We start from the raw sequence: 17,826 nt of genomic DNA on the forward strand, positions 1-17,826 counted from the left end.
CAAGGTGGAATCAAAATTGCTGGGAGAAATATCAGTAACCTGGGATATGCAGATGACATCACCCTAATGGCAGAAAGCAAAGAGAAACTAAAGAGTCTCTTGATAAAGGTGAAAAGGAAGACTGAAAAATCTGACTTAAAACTCAACATTCAGAAGACTAAGATCATGGCATCTGGTCCCATCACTTCATGCAAATAGATGGGGAAACAATGGAAACAGTGACAGACTTTATTTTTTTGGGTTCCAAAATCACTGCAGATGGTGACTGCAGCCATGAGTTAAAAGACACTTGCTCCTTGGAAGAAAAGCTATGACAAACCTAGAGAACGTATTAAAAATCAGAGACATTACTTTGCAACAAAAGTCCGTCTAGTCAAAGCTATGGCTTTTCCAGTAGTCATGTATGGATGTGAGAGTTGGATCATAAAGAAAGTTGAATAGTGAGAAATTGATGCTTTCGAACTGTGTGCTGGAGAAGACTCTTGAGAGTCCCTTGGACTGCAAGGAGTTCCAACCAGTCCATCCTAAAGGAAATCAGTCCTGAACATTCATTGGAAGGACTGATGCTGAAGCTGAAGCTCCAATACTTTGGCCACCTGATGCGAAGAACTGACTCTTTGGAAAAGACCCTGATGCTGGGAAAGAATGAAGGCAGGAGGAGAAGGGGATGACAGAGGATGAGATGGTTGGATGGCATCACCGACTCGATGGACCTGAGTTTGAGCAAGCTCCCAGAGTTGGTGACGGACATGGAAGCCTGGCATGCTGCAGTCCTTGGGGTGGCAAAGAGTCGGACATGACTGTGCAACTGAACTGAACTGATTCTTCAAGCAGAATATATATTCAAAGCATTCAAATTTGATCCAAACTGTAGTAAATTCCAACCGTTGATTAATTATTTCTGTGTTTTTCTCTTTGTAAATCTCTTTGTGTTGCTTTTACTTTAAGGTGAATGTTGAAATTAATGAAAAAAATATCACAGTAACTGACACATTCTTCCTGCTGCTGGAGATATAATTTGTTTCAGTTATTGTTCTTCAGTTCATCTTCATTTATTAATTGAAATGAATTTTGCTTGAAAGTTTTCCTTGTAGTAGGATAAAAAATGATGGGGGCATCTTTTCATTCTTCCTACCTATTGTTCTCATGGCAGAGGCAATGCCCCAATTTGGTGATAGCAACTGAAAGTCATTGACATGTGCAAGGACATCCATTTTTGGTATCATGCAAAATCAAGTAAAACATAGTGTTTAACAATCATTTTGGACAGTGAGCATTATGAAAAGCGAGAGAAGAGCCAACGGGGAAAGTGAAGTGAGGGTGAAAGCTGAGTTTCACAACTGGAAAAATTGACAATGATGGTTTCTTTATGCGGAGGCTAATTGATATTGTCAAAATTGTTTCCATTAGAAGCCACAGTTTTTATTAGAAAATTATTATGTAATAAGATGTTAAAGGACATTTAAATATTTTTCTAAGTCCCAGACAATAGGAGGAACATTGGTGAGAGCCAGTTGCTAAGGACTACCCATTTCCTATGTTCTTCTTTCTTAGCAACAACACCACCAGCCTTTGGATCATTGCCAACATCTGGATCATTGCCAACCTTTGGAAATCCCTGTCCTTGGAAGCTGAATAAGTGAAGCTATCATTTGCTATAAGGACACTTATTCCATAAGCATTTAAAATAGGACTAGCTTTAAAATATAAAAATATAATACTAATGAAAATTCAAGTAATAGATACAAAGAAGAGAATAATGTCATTTACAATCCCATCACTCAGAAATAACCACTGTTAACATTTTTGTGTATATTCCATAAAATTATTGTATAATGTGTTTGCAATTTGCTTTTTTTCACTATAAAAAGGATTAGGGTATCCTTCTAATCAGTAAACAGTATCATCATTTAATGAATACACAGCATTCCACTGGATGATTGTACTGTAATTAATTTAGGTAGTTTTCAAATAATGGTACTTAAGTTTGTTTCAGTTTCTTTTTTCCTACTATGAACAAAGATGCAGTAAATCAGCAAATATTGAACACTTACTGTGCCAGACACTGTGGTAGATGTTGGAGATACAAGGATGCATAATACACTTTTCCCATATTCAAGGACTCAAATGGGAAACAGGCATGGAAGCATGTAGTTGTAATACTATGTGAGGTGGACAACAGACATGTATACGGGGCCAATGTTGGCACTAAGGCATGTGCATGGGTGCATTGGGAGGAAATTGACTGAGGATGAGAGACTTAGTCCTGAAAGGGTGGGTGATCGTTTCCCAATAATCACCTGGGAGAACTGGTTAAGATCACTCCTTCCCAGTTCTGTTCCCTAGAGAACATGATTCAGCGGGTCAAGGATGAGGCCTCAGGTAGTTCTGTTGTGGGTAGTGTTCTCGATGGTGGTGGTGGTTTAGTTGCCAAATTGTGCCCGACTCTTGTGACCCCATGGACTGTAGCCTGCCAGGCTCCCCTGTCCATGGGATTCTCCACGCAAGAATACTGGAGTGGGTTGCCGTTTCCTTCTCCAGGGGATCTTACACTTTGAGAATAGGCATAAGCCATGGGAAGGGCCTAGGGTGGAGCACCGAATTGGAAAGGGGGTTACTGTCAGATGACAGGGGACCTTGACAATCAAACTAAGAACTTTAGACTTTGTGGGGTAGGTGATGAGGAGTCACTGAAAATTTTGAGTGTCATTATAAGAACTGTGGTTTGAGTAAACTGGTAGGAAAGGCAGAATATTATGGAAATGTTTTCCTCGTTTCTTATATGGAGGTAATTAAGTTTTCTTGGCTTGTTGGTTATTTATATGAATATTAAATCAGATCTAAATGCTAGTTGGGCAGGGAAGAGTGTTTCTCAAGCTTTAATGTGCCTGTGAATCACCAGGGATCTTGTTAAAATATAGATTCCTACTCAGTATGTCTGGGAAGTTGTGAGAGCTGACCTTCTGCTTTCCTAACAAGCTTCCAGGTGATATTGATGGCTATGCTCTGTGGACACACTGGCGTACAAGATGTGCTTGTAGAGGGTTTCAATTAAGCGAGGATTTCCATTTCATTCTTCACATGTGAATATGCCCTGTGGTCTTAGGACTTTGGTGAGCTCACTTTGCAAATCTGTTATACAGCAAGTTATATTTGAATTGACTCCTTCCTCTTTGCAAATAACATCTGTTTACTTATGATTTTCTATGTGAGAGCTTAAATGGGGAGTCATTCAATATATATATGTAACTTGGAGCCAGTTTTTGAGTTAAATCTTAAGCCTTTTCAAAGAACAGAAAAATGCTATTGAGCTTTCATAGAATAAGAGGTTTGAAGTTGGTTAACTGTATTGAGTCACAAAGTCACTATTGGTTATTTCTTGGTATAGTTGTTCTTTAAATTTCTTAATCAAGTACAACCAACCAACAGATGAGTTAAAAAGTAGGACTTAGAATATCTGTAACTTTACAGTACCTCTTTTGTTTGCCATGACTACACTTATCCTATGGGCTTTCCAGGTGGTGCAGTGGTAAAATCTCTTGCCAATGCAGGAGACATAAGAGGTGCAGGTTTGATCCTTGGGTCAGGAAGATCCCCTGGAGGAGGAAATGGCAACCCACTCCAGTATTCTTGCCTGGGAAATCCCATGGACAGAGGATTCTGGCAGGCTATAGTCCATGGGATTGAAAAGAGTTGGACATGACTGAGCAACTGAACACAGCACACATACTTATCCTGTCTCTTCATTAGATTTGAACCCCTTTGGTGTATAGATTCTGTGTTGGCTAGAGAGGTGGCATAAACATCCTTCAGGAAAGAACAATTAAAAAAAAACCATTAAGTAGTATCTTTTTAGTGTTTTCAGTAACCTCAGTGCCATATAGTATATTTGCTGCAGGATTTGAGAGTGGAAGAGGTGGCAACTAAAGATTACAGGAGCATATAACTTTTACATTCATGATGCACTTTAGGGTTTATTTAGAGTCAGGCCCTTCACTTGACTTTATAACAATCATGTGATGTAGGCAGAGCAGACATCATTATCCCTACTCTACAAATGTGAGAAGACTAAAGCTCAGAGAGGTGAAATGCCTTGCCCTAAGTCAAAAGCAGTTACTGTCAACGCCTAGTTTAGAATCCAGTGTATTATCCATCTCAGCATGCAAAACTTAAACTCAGAGTGATTTAGGGGGTTTAAGTTTTTTAAACTTAGTGGTTTAAGTTTTTTAAGTGAAAGCTGCCCAGTTGTTTCTGACTCTTTATGACCCCATGGGTTATACAGTCCAAGGAATTCTCCAGGCTAGAATACTGGAGTGGGTAGTCTTTCCCTTCTCCAGGGGATCTTCTCAACCCAGAGATCGATCCCAGGTCTCCCACAATGCAGGTGGATTCTTTACCAGCTGAGCCACCAGGGAAGCCCAAGAATATTGGAGTGGGTAGCCTATCCCTTCTCCAGTGGATCTTCCCAACCCAGGAACCAAACTGGGATCTCTTGCATTGCAGGTGAATTCTTTACCAGCTGAGCTACCAGGGAGTTTTATCTGTTAGGGAAATGCTTAGCTTCAAGCAACAGAAAGCTTGACTTAAAGTGGCTAAAACAAATAGGCATCCAGTGTTTTCATACAATTAGAAAACTGGAGGTAGGCAGTTGCCAGTGCTGGTTCTGCTGCTCAGTGACCCAAGCTGTTTCTGATGTTTTGCTCTGCTATTCTTGGACTCATTGACATTTGTCCTCATGTTTATCTCTTCATATCTGCAAAATGACTGCCCCAGCTTTGGGCAGAAAGGAATGGAGTGTATGTGCAATAGAGGGGCTACCAGCTTCATCTGTCCCTCTTATCATGAAAATCAAAAGCTGCCTGGAAATTTCACCAGTGGACTTCTAATTGTCATATTGGCCAGAGACTTGGGCTTCCCTTATAGCTCAGTCAGTAAAGAATCTGCCTGCAGTGTAGGAGACCCAGGTTTGATTCCTTGGTTGGGAAGATCCCCCGGAGAATGAAATGGCAACCCACTTCAGTATTCTTGCCTGGAGAATCTCCATGGACAGAGGAGCCTGGGAGGCTACAGTCCACGGGGGTCACAAGAATTGGACATGACTTAGTGACTAAACCACCACCAGAGACTTAACACACGTCCCTGAGTCTCCTGTCCCTATCCCCCACCTTATGAAAGAGTCAGGGAAAATCAATACTAGCTTTGTCAGCCTTAAAAGTAGAGGTCAGCAAGGAAGAAAGGAGGTTGGCATTGGTTGTTGAGTAAGCCAGTTTACAGTGTTTGTCACAGTCTTACTGTAATTCCAAATGGAGCAAACAGCATTGGATAAACACCAATTGAAAATCTCTGTACGTTCCTACTGCTGTGTGAAGTTTGTGATTACTGGTTCTGAGTGCTAGGCAACTTTTTCCTAATCAACTCCTAAGAAAGTAAAACTTGAATAACTCCCATTTCACTTATTTTGGTATTATAACATTGGAGAGGGGATGTTGTGGTTCATTGGATTGTTTGTTTTTTGCTTAGTAGTTCTTTACTAGCATATCTATTTCATGAGGTTATTTGCAAGATAGTTACACAACTACTTTATCATCCTTTGTAAACATTCGGTTTCTGCATGCTTGTAAATTAGAAAGGAGTAGGAATTAAAATGCGTTTGCTGTCCTTAGAATGGTTATGGAGAATCAGCAGGCCCTGAACTGTGTGTGTTTGTCTAGAGTTGAGTTTCTGTGGCCAAGCACAGGCCTGTTCATGAAGCTGTTTTAAGTTATAGCAACATGATGGCACATATTCCTTTTTTTTCTTCAGTTGAGTGGAGTAGGAGGAGAAGTTTTGGAATCAGATGTGTTGTAGTCCTGATCACCTTCTCACCCTTAGTCTCCTCGTTTTTCAGGGGAGGGTGACGACACTCACCTCATAGCTCTGAGGATTCATGATGTGCCCTGTGACTGGAAGTACCACAGAGCTGGGGTGAGAGAAGGCACTTGTGTTTGCAGCTCCTCTTTCTCTCTGCAGTTTCTTGCTTCCCCTACAACACCCTGGCTTGTCGAACTTGGAAGCAGTTTATCTATTTCCCTTGATAAAAAACTTGAGTTTTTGTTTCTTACAGAAAAGGGAAGTAGTTTAGAAATTTTGGCCCCGTGGACTTCCCTTCTGATTAAATACACAGCAATCCTGTGTAGTGACAGAAAGGCAAGTACCTAATTAAATTATTATTAAGTTATCACTTAAGAGAAAGGATATCGCTACTCAGGCTAAAAATGCTCCCTCAAAATGAAATCCATTGCTGTCTTTCCCTCCCCTCTTTATACCACCCCAGTAAGCTATCCTGAGTCAGAGAAAGTGTAAAAAATGCCATTGTTAAGGTCATTTTGAAAGGAAATTCTAATTTGTGTGTGTGAATCTAAAATAAGTGTATGGGTAACTCAAAGATCATTTTAATTTTTCTTTTTGTTGTATATTTTTCATTTATATGTAACCAAATGTTCATATATAGCAATTCATGTAATTCTTAGTGAAGTCAATGAGGGCTGTTTTCTGAGATAGATAGTATTGTGATGTTTGTAAAACAGGTTGTAAAATAAAATAAAATTAAATGCTACTGTCCTTTTGGTTTGCTGGTTTCAGTGAGCAAATTTCATTATGTTTACCTAATCAACATACCTTGAAAACTTTTTTTTTTTGCACAAATTTGGTTAACAACCAAGAAGCACTTCAGTAATAAGTTGGATTTCACCATACAAATGCCATTTGTATTTATTTAATAGAAGCAAAGTTGGGAACTTTGCAGTTTGGTGTCAGAGAACAATCAGGAGAACAAACTTAACATGTGAAATATGAGCTTTGGATGAGAAGACTTAAAGGAGAATGAAACACATCAGTGGACGTTCCAAGACATGGTGGTTTAATGGCTGATTCATGTTGATGTTTGACAGAAACAACAAATTCTGTAAAGCAATTATCCTTCAATTAAAAGATAAATTAATTTAAAAAAAGCATATTGAAACTATACTCGGCAATCCCTACTGAAATTCCACCATCTTTTGGTGGTACTGTCACATATAATGAAGTCTTTTATTGGTCATTGCTGTTCTTATTCAAGAATTATACATCACTCTTTGTTTTACAGGACAAAATAAATTCTTAAAATGGCTAGCTGAGACTAGAATTATACAGCTAAGGAGCAAAAGAAATCAAACTATACCTTAAAAAAATGGAACCTGTGACATTGACCCAGTCATCCCAGGCTTTCCATGAACTCAGAGAGGCAGATGATAAACTGTACATGCTTTAGTGATGGCTTCTGTATTCTGCTCATACTCTGAATTTTAAATTGTTGTCAGAGATTATTTTATCTGGTGGACAAATTAAACCAACAGAAGCACAAGTAGGATAATACTTTAAAAACTCTTCAACAGGTTAAAAAAATCTTTCATTGTGGGACATGTCAGATATATGCATAAATAACTAGAACAGTGTCAATAAAGCATAAAGACAATCATATTGTGAGACCTCTTATTTCTGTCCCCCAGCTTCAACAATTCATAGCTCATGGCCTATTCTGTTTCTTTGCTCCTCCTTCCACTGCTTTCTTTTCCCAATATGGAGTGTTTTGAAACAAGTCATATCACCCATAAATATTTCAGAATGTGACTTTAAAAAGATAAAGACTATTTCCAATATTAAACAGTTTGAAATGGCTTCTTTTATGTGGGAGAAGTGTAAAACGTGTGAATGGTATTTAATATCAGGCATACATATTTAATTGCATATCCATATGACTCCACACATCTGACTTCTTCCAAGCTCATTTTCTACAAACCACTGCTTTTACTGCTTAGTGTTTGGTGGTCTTTATTTACATAAAATTTAGTGAAAATGTTAGAACAGCCTTGGGTTTGTTTTCCTTTCATTGGTGACTTTTTTCTAGGTAGAATTTTTGTCTCTGCAGAGTAGTTGATCTTTTTTTATATGGAAGTATTATCGATGAGAACTGTTCCGTATGACCTCTGGTGACTCTCCAATGGTGCTCTTCAGTCTTGAAACCACTCCCTCTATTTGAGAGCAGATGGAAAGAGGATGTTGTTGTTGTTGTTCAGTTGCTCAGTTGTGTCTGACTCTTTGCGACTCATGGAGTGCAGTACACCAGGTCTCCCCGTCCTTCACCATCTCCCAGAGTTTGCTCAAATTCATGTCCTTTGAGTCAGTGATGCTATCCAACCATCTCATCCTCTGTTGCCCCTTCTCCTCCTGCCTTCAATCTTCCCTAGCATTAGGGTCTTTTCCAGTGAGTCAGCGTTTCATATCAGGTAGCCAAAGTATTGGAGCTTTGCTTCAGCATCAGTCCTTCCAACGAATATTCAGGGTTGATTGCCTTTAAGATTGACTGGTTTCATCTCCTTGCTGTCCAAGGGACTTTCAGGAGTCTTCTCCAGCACCACAATTCAAAAGCATCAATTCTTTGGCACTCAGCCTTCTTTATGGTCCAACTCCCACATCTATACATGATTACTGGAAAAATCATAGCTTTGATTATATAGATCTTTGTCAGCAAATTCATGTCTCTGATTTTTAATATGCTATCTAGATTTGTCATAGCTTTTCTTCCAAGGAGCAATCATCTTTTAATTTCATGGCTGCAGTCATCATCTGCAGTGATTTTGGAGCTCAAGAAAATAAAGTCTCTCACTGTTTCCATTGTTTCTCCGTCTATTTTTCATGAAGTGACCCATTGTTTCCCTGTCTATTTGCCATGAAGTGATGGGACCGGGTGCCATGACCTTAGTCTTTTACATGTTGAGTTTTAAGTCAGCTTTTTCAGTCTTCTTTTTCACTTTCATCAAGAGGCCCTTTAGTTCCTCTTTGCTTTCTGCCATTATAGTGATGTCATCTGCATATCTGAGGTTGTTGATACTTCTCCTGGCAATCTTGATTCCAACTTGAGCCTCATCCAGCCCAACATTTCACATGATGTACTCTGCATAGAGGTTAAATAAGCAGGGTGACAATATACAGCCTTGATGTACTCCTTTCCCAATTTTGAACCAGTCTTTTTCCATGTCCATTTGTAACTGTTGCTTCTTGACCAGCACACAGGTTTCTTAGGAGTCAGTTAAGGTGGTCTGGTTGTCCCATCTCTTTAGAGTTTTCCTCAGTTTGTTGTGATCCCTAAATTTAAGATTTGGTATTTAAGGCACATATGCCATTCTTATTAGGAAAACTGTATACAGTACTGCTTTTAGTATTTTCTTAATCTACAAAGTATAGATGAACATTTTCATAATGATGCTTTTGCAGATGGGACAGTGACTTGCTTTTATGTTTTTGCTTTTGTTTTGTTTAACCTATGTAGTATCTACTTGTGCTAGATTAGAGGATTTGATTTGACATGGATGAATTGGCAGATTAATGTAAAAGGACTTGTATAATAATGAAGTTTTATTTTTGTAGAAGAGAATGGATGCAATATAGTGTTTTTTGGTTCAGATTGTGGTTCTGGAGACAAACTGCCCAAGTTCTGAGTAGCTGTTCCACCAACTAATAGCCACGTGGTCTTGGATAAGTCACATAACTTCTCAAAATCTGTTTCCTTATCTGTGAAATCGGGATAATAAGAGTACTTATCCCTTGTATTTTTTAAAAATATGGATTCAGTGAAATGGAAACAAACAAAATTATTATTAATTTTGGTTTAAATTCAGTAGATATTTATTCCTGAACATTTTTTGAAGATGCTCTAATCACTTTAGTTTTCCAAAACTTAAGGATTGTTGGTTTCTGGAAGTCAGGTGAATGTGAATTATAAATCGAGAAGTATTAAGAGACAAATTTGTTACTCTGAGGTCTGGTAGCTACTAAATAGTTTATATGAGAAGTTTCTTGCACTTCAGGGGTGTGATCTATTCAGATATAATACTGTAATAATACAGTGTCTTTTTAAGAAGCATTTGATGGCTGAAACCAATTTTCTTTGTCATGTTAAACTCTAGTTGACCTTGAATCCCATTTAGATTAAGAAGCTGTTAAACATCCTCGTATTTTGGTTTGTGCCATATGTTGTAGTAATGAGTCCAACAGGCTCATCACCTCCATGCAGAGTAGCCAGGCATGTGGGCCAGAGAGGCTTGTGTCCACCTTAAGAAGGTAGAGCCTAGTACAGTGTTCTGGCATCTGCTGCTTGGGATCTATGCCAGGCTGGGCTCTTCCTAGTCCACAGGGCTTGATAACCTGTCCTGAACCCCAAGGCTTTGATCAGGTTGAATTTCTTGGCCTGCTTGGTGGGTCCTTGCCTGGCTCGGTGGGTCCTTGGGGCCTTTAGCCTTAGCTTGTCCCTGGGATAGATGACCACATCCAAGGGCCTCAACAGATCAGGGGATAGTAGGACACACTGAGAATGGAAGCAGTACCAAAATGGAAAGCGGAGAGACACCTACCTGCTTCATGGAGTTGCCAGATCCCATTCTTGGGTCTTGTGAACTTAGAGCTCGTCACTCTCTAAGTATACTTTGTTTTATTTTTGTCAGGTTGGCATTTCACACCCTAGAGATGCTTAATGTGTCATTTGCAAAATTTGAAACATCAGATTACTCAGTCTCTTCTAGTCCATTTATAAAATGTACAGCGAGGCTGATCTTGGCATCACTCCGAGAACACTCATGCTTGGCCCTTCTTGCATCTGAGAAGTACCTCTTCATCCCTAAATTTATACTCCTTTCCTGTTTCGTGTTCCTGATGGAACATGTCCCCTAATACCTATAATTTATTAAGATGAGATTTTGCGTGTGTTTAGTTTCCTTCCTCTTCGACTCGCACGTCCTGTGTTCAGATCTCAGTTCTGGCACTTATAAATTGGTTACATTCTCCTCTCTCAGCCTCTGTTTCCTCAACTGTAATGTAAGGATAATGATAGTACTTACTCTGAAAAGTCGTAATATACAGTATGCACTTATAAATTGGTTACATTCTCCTCTCTCAGCCTGTTTCCTCAACTGTAATGTAAGGATAATGATAGTACTTATTCTGAAAATTCATAATATACAGTATGCATACTGTATATTGCACCACAGAGCACTCAGTGCAGTGCCTGCCATATCTTCCATCTGTCCAAAGTCGCTAAGTCATGTCCGACTCTTGTGACCCCATGGACTGCAGCCCGCCAGGTTCCTCTATCCATGGGATTCTCCAGGCAAGTATACTGGAATGGGTTGCCATTTCCTTCTCTAGGGGATCTTCTTGACCCAGGGATTGAACCCACGTCTCTTAAGTCTCCTGCACTGGCAGGCTGGGTTCTTTACCAGTAGCGCCCCTGGGAAGCCCTGTTGTATCTTAAGGACTCACAAAATATTACTAGTTTTGCTATTGTCATCACCACACCAACATATACTCTCTTTGACCAAAATCACAAAGCACATTTCTATCTTGTGTTTGTCATATTCTTGTTTGCTCTTCAATATTTATTGAATGTGGACAGCTCAGGTACTATTTTCTAGGCCCTGGGAATAGACTGTTCAGCAAAATAGAGTCTCCACTAAAATCACACTTTTGTGTCTGCTATTTTGGTATTAGATAAATTGAATTGGCAAAGATCTCCAGTGACCTTCTTGACAAATCTAAACAATTCTCTGGTCCTGCTCTTATTTGGTGCTTTGTAAAATTTGGAACTGTTTCTTATTCCTTCCTTTAAACTCTGTCTTTCCTTGAATGCTCTAATATCATACTTTTCTTTTGATCCTTTTCCTAACTTTCAGACTTTTTCCTCTGACCATTGTTACAGTTTTTTTTTACCTGCCCTTTATTCTTTAGGTCTCTGCTCCTAATTCATTCATTTTTCCTCTCCTACTCTTCTCAGAGATTGTAAACTGGTGACTTTGGAGGAACTAAATTACTCTCACACAAAGTCATATGTCACATTTAGAGTCAAATTTTCTCCATCTGGAACTATCTGAATACTTAGTGGTTATCAGCAATAATTATCAAGGGGGTGGTATAGTTTAGGTGATTTTGCATTTTATGTGGCCATTTCTGTTGAGAAAGTAATTTAAAAAAATAGTAGAAAGTTTATGAACCTTAATTAAATGAAGACTTTAGCTGGTGCAGTCTGATGAGCTCCAGTTTTCTAATTGTCCACTGTTGTTCATTGACCAGATCAAGCAAGCTCCTGCTTCAGGGCTTTGACAGTTAGGTTTTTCCTCCCGGGAATGTTCTTCTAGATTCTTGTAAAGTTTGTTCCCCCACTTCACTCTTCACCATGCTACTGAAAACAGTGCTCTCTCCCAGCACTTTCTAGTGCCTTGCTCTGCTTCACTTTTTTTTTTTTTATAGCACTTAATACCTCCTGACATGTATGTGTCTGTTATCTGTCTCTCCCATTAAAATTTAAGCTTCTTGAGAGCAGGAATTTGTGTGGCTTGACCACTGCTATATTCTCAGCATTCAGAATAGTGAATAGCATATAGTAAGTGGTCAATAAATAGTCACCAAATGAATAAGTCAATGCAAAAATGTTTACTGACTTTGCAGAAGAAAAGTTTTAGAATGTATTAAGTAATATTAATTAAATTGCAAGTATAGGTGAAGTGGAGCTAAAGATCATGATTACGTTTATAAGAGGAGTAAGGCAAGTCATGATTAACAATAAGTGGAATGGATTTAGAGGAAATAAAATAAATCTTAGTTGGGGAAATAAAGCAAAGAGTTAAAAAAAAAAAAGATCAAGGCGGGAAACAATGTTACTCATTTGAGTGCACGGTCCCAAGAGTCTAAATATTCAGAAATATTTGAGTGTAGAAGTTGCAGGGCTCCCATGAGTAGTGTGAAAGAACAGAACAGTCCCTGGACCTTGGGATCATTAGCTAAGTTAGCCTTGCTACAAAATCACTAAACAATCTGGGCAAGAAAAATCAAGTGATTGCCATTTCCTTTCAGTTTTTATTATTATCTCTTAATCTCCTATTCTCTTACTATTGATGTTTTTATTTTCTATTCAACTATTATTTATTGGCGCTTACAAAGTGAAAGGTAATTGTCATAGATAACTTTTTTTCCAATCAGGAAAAAAGCTTAATTTCTGGAAACTAGTAAAACCTAAGGGCTTTTCTCTTGCTTGAAGGTTCATGAGAGGTTTAGTTGAAGTGGATATCCTGTCACCACTCCCTAGATTTCCACACCTACTGTGATTTTTTTCTCCTAAGATTGTAGGCTTTTTTTTTTAAGCCCATCATTTTCATCCTGTCTGTCACAACTTTACCACATGGGATTTTGAAAACGTCTCTAAACTAGACAAACAGAAAAGTGGATTAGGTACATATACATTGAGAAGTGATGTCTTTGGGTTTGAATCTGTGACTAGCAGATAATTTGCTCAGTAATAAAGATATGCTTTTCTAAAATGTACCTCTTTAATGGTAGCGACTGCAGACAATAGAGGTTAAGCTTTTACTAACCAGAATATGGAATCAGTATATGAGGAGACTTTCAATCTATTTTATTCATCATTACTCAGTACAGATTGAATGCTTATAATGTGTGAGACATTGTTAAGTATACAAAGTGGAGTTAGAAATAAGTAGTTTATAATCTACCAGAAAGGACAGGGCAAGAATGCAATCACTACAATACAGATGAGCCCCATAATAAATAAATAAAATATAAGCTGATGAGGTACACAAGACAAAGGCATTGCTCGTAGTCAAGATTCAGAAAAGGCAAGAGGCAAGAAGTGATGTTTGTGGTGGATCTTGAATAAGATTTTCTGATGAATAAAATGGCAATCTGTATGAGCAGAGGCACAGAGGTGAAAAAGTATAGGTCATGTTAAAGCAGCAACAGTCTTCCAGAAGAGGCAGAAGGGGATGAGGTCAAGAGATAGGGTGGAAAATTTACCTGTGATAAGAAGGAAGAATACTTCTAATTTAGAGAGAGAAACACAGACCTCCAGGGAGAATTTTCAGAGTAACTTGAGGTATAGGGATAAAGGAGATCATTTCATAGCTTCAAACTCATTAGATTATGGGCAAAGTGATCTGTTGAGAAGGAAGGGGATAGAAGGTATCTTCAGATCCACTTATTCCAGGAATTTTAGTTTAGAGATATAGGGCTTGAGAGGTTATGGCCTTGTCTAAGATGACAGTTTAACACAAAAGAAACTAGAATCTACATCCTGTGATTTCAACTCCAAGTGTTCTTTCTTGGTAAAAGTCAAAATTCCCCCAAACACCTATATACCAAAAATAATTTTCCAAGTTAAGCGTTTCTCATCAAATAAGTAACTTTCATCTGTGAACGGGATAATTTAGACTATAAAAGAAATTGGATGAACCCTTATAAGCCTATCTTTTTAGAGGGTAAGAGAAAGATTTATTGCTTTCAACTGAAATACCACAACAGAAGCACTATATAGTTAAAGCAAGAGTAGTGTCCTGACTGACTGAGAAGACTATTGGGGTCCCTGAGTAGTTCCTTTTCTTTACTGTCACATTGTTTTTGTGGGGCTTGTGTCCAGCTATCCTGCTACAACCAAGAAAGAGAATTCTGGGTCTGCTGCTCTTGTGGATATACAGACCCTGAAATGGACAGTTCCAAAAAGTGTCTTATTTCCATTTAAATTCATGGGTTTTTCGTAATTTGAAGTTAGACATTCAGAATGGTTTCTGGCCATTTATGCCACTTGGTCATCCAAGGATGGGGTGGCAACATCAGTAATTGTTGGAATTCAGGCAACATTGCAAGTTTGGAGTAAGCAGCTATGTCTCAAGTGTGAATGCAATACTGTATCATTGCCATTACACGAGCTTGGAGAAGAACAAGAAGTTAAGGTTAGAGACGAGAAGTTTGGGTAGACAATATAGTCCTATTTTTTTTTTCTTAATCTCTGGCAGAGGCAGCTCATCAATAGTTTTGTAGGCTGAAGGATTGTTTGCGCAGATAAAGAAATGAACTTACTGTGATGAAGAAGATCAGAATGGATTTTTCACCCTTGGCACTTAAAAATGGCAAATGCCAGCCTTTTCCATGTGCACACATATGTATGCTAAGACACTGATAATCTTGAGATAATCCTTGTGTTAGCATGTGGGGAAACAGTAGATCAAGTTCTGGGAATAAACCTCTCTGATTCAAAGTGAGCTGAGAACCTTCACAAGAGGGTATTTTAGTTTCTGAGATTTCCCAACCTGGATTTTGCTTATGAGATTTAGTTTCAGAGGCAGCTCTTAATATCCAGGGCAGGAGATTGCTGATTCTGCATTTGTGTTACTGTTGCTGTAAAAGAAGCTACACTTTGCACAAAATCTGTGTCTAAAATCTGTTGACATGGTTCATGAGATTTTATAGACTGTGGGATAGTTAACGTAAGCAAACGTTTATAGAACATACAAAAAAGAAAGTTTGATCTATTAGTGGGCCAACTGGTGTTAGCATGCTTCAGTACATTTTTTTTTCTTCATTTTAGTCTTTATTATTTAGGAGAAGTTCTAGTAGTTCTTTAGCTCAGAGTTGAGAGTCTTTCCTTAAATGACCAGATAACAAATATTTTAGGATTTATAGGTCATATGGTCTTTATTGTAGGTACTTAAGGGCTTCCCAGGTGGTGCAGTGGTAAAGAATCTGCCTGCCAATGCAGAAGACACAAGTTCATGGGTTCGACTCCTGGGTCAGGAAGATACCCTGGAGGAGGAAATGGCAATCCACTCCAGTATTCTTGGACAGTATTCTGTCCATGGAATCCATGGACAGAGGAGCCTAGCGGGCTACTGTCCATGGGGTTGCATAAAGTTGGACACATGAGCGTGCATGTGCACGCGCGCACACACACACACACACACACACGGCTAGACACTATTTTAATGCACAAACAACAGAAAACAATAAACAAATGAATGGGTTTGATTATGTTTCAATAAATTTTTGTAAAAACAGATGGTGAGCCATGGTCTGGTGACCTTTGCTCTAGTTCAATGTCTGTATTTTACTAAATCTCAGAAAAGTGTCTGGCTAAAGGTTGCACAATGGCAGGCTTGCGACAGAAATCTAGATATCTCCCTTTCTACTCCATTAAAAGGTTTAAATTATTAAATAATTATGAAAGAGCATTCATTAGGTATGTTGAAGATATGAAGATAGCAATTGAATTTTTATGTAACTATCATAAATTCAGCTTTAGAAAAAGCACATTATCATTTCCTTTGAAGTTCTGTGTGTGCCCCTCACCAATCCCTTCTCTTTTTCTTTCCACTCTACCGGTATTCACCTGCCTGAATTTTGAGCTCTTTATTCCTTTTTCTTCTTGATTTCACCTATTTATTTCTATCCTTTTTGTAGGGTTTTAAATGTTATTCTGCCATGCTTTTATTTCACTTCTCTAGTAGTATTAGAAAGTTTGTAAGAAGACAGCCAAATTCTGCTCAGTGAAGAGTTGCAGATTTCTCTTTTGTTTATTCTTGGCAGTATTCTGAGAAGGTCCAGGAAGCCAGAGTAACATGCCTACAGTATCTGCCTTTAATTCACCTCCTGTCTATTCTTAGGTTTCTCATGCCAGAGCAGGGAAGGTCATGGGCTGACAGACAAGTGTAGGAGTTTAGTGGCTTTCTACTTCCACCCCCTTTCCTGAGGAAATTGTTGTGGTAAATCGGGGCTGTTTCTAGGAATGGCAAGGTCTATTGGTCTGACGGTGATTTTATCTTTGAACTAAATTCATGTGATAGTACCATGTTTTTCCAAGTTCTATTAATTGGAGAACATTTTTTAAAGAAAAACTTTGTGGCATATAATAAACAAAAAAATCAATCTCAAGCATAATATTTGGGCAGCAATCAAAAATATAAATAATGCTAACATTTGTGAATACTAGATATGTGAATATCCTATATCAGACTAATATTTAAACAAATACATTTCCTTACTTTCTAGGTACTTGAAACTTTTTTAGGACCTAATTTTTAGGGCATGCTTTTGGTGACTCTGTATGAAAACACTGCAATCTACTTACACAAATGCTCCAATTGTTTTCCTACTTCTGTAGGTAATTCCCCTGGCTCACTGTAGATTGTTTCCCCAGGGATAGTAAAAAGTTTGAGCTGATCCATCTACGTATCTCACCTGGTCCCCTCTGTGAATGATTGCAACTGGTTGGTCCTTTGTAATCTCTGACCATACCTGGGATGGAAAGAACTGAGGTTATGCCATGAAGGTTGGCATTTTCATGAGAGATATGTTCCAGAATCTCTCTCAGTTGTCTCAAAATGTTTTTCAAATTTCTATCCAAACTGCACCCACCCTAGTCCATAATTTCTTATTTCAATTTTGATTTAATTGGCCTGGGGTGCAATCTGGGCATATTAAAACCATATTACATTTTTAAAGCTTTCCAGATGAGTCTCAAGAGCAGCTAAGTTTGAGAGCCACTGCTCTAGTTAAGAGGGTCATCTGTTTTAATCTGTCACCCAATGGAAGAGATTTTTGAGAGGGAGAATGGATAGGACTTGGAGAATGATGACATATTTGGGGTGAGGAAAAGGGATGCATGTAAGATGTTGCCTAGGATGGTCTCATCTACTGAGATAACAAAATAGGCATGATGCTTAGGAGAGAAAATATGATTCAGTTTTGGACTGAGAAACTGAGCAACCCGTGGGACAGCCATTTGGAGATAAGAAAGAACATCTCAAACATTAGAGCTGGCCAAAACTGGGATAGGACTTTATCCTTTATTGCTAAATATATTAAAGAATGCCTGCCAGATATTTATTGACTTTTGCTTAAATATTTCTGGCAATAGAGAGTGAATTATCTGTTCTTTCTTGGAATGGCTGAAATAGTTCAAAAGTTCTTCCTTAT

The 17,826-nt window shown here is 38.5% G+C and overlaps 1 protein-coding gene across 2 annotated transcripts in view; it reads left to right on the plus strand.

The window, feature by feature from the left end:
• The window catches only part of PLCL1 (phospholipase C like 1 (inactive)), a 357,116-nt gene that overhangs the window by 85,190 nt on the left and 254,100 nt on the right, over positions 1-17,826 (plus strand). The window lies entirely within an intron of this gene.

Source organism: Giraffa tippelskirchi, chromosome 3, assembly GCF_054371585.1.
Source record: "Giraffa tippelskirchi isolate mGirTip1 chromosome 3, T2T-mGirTip1v1.2.pri, whole genome shotgun sequence".
Classification (NCBI taxonomy): domain Eukaryota; kingdom Metazoa; phylum Chordata; class Mammalia; order Artiodactyla; family Giraffidae; genus Giraffa; species Giraffa tippelskirchi.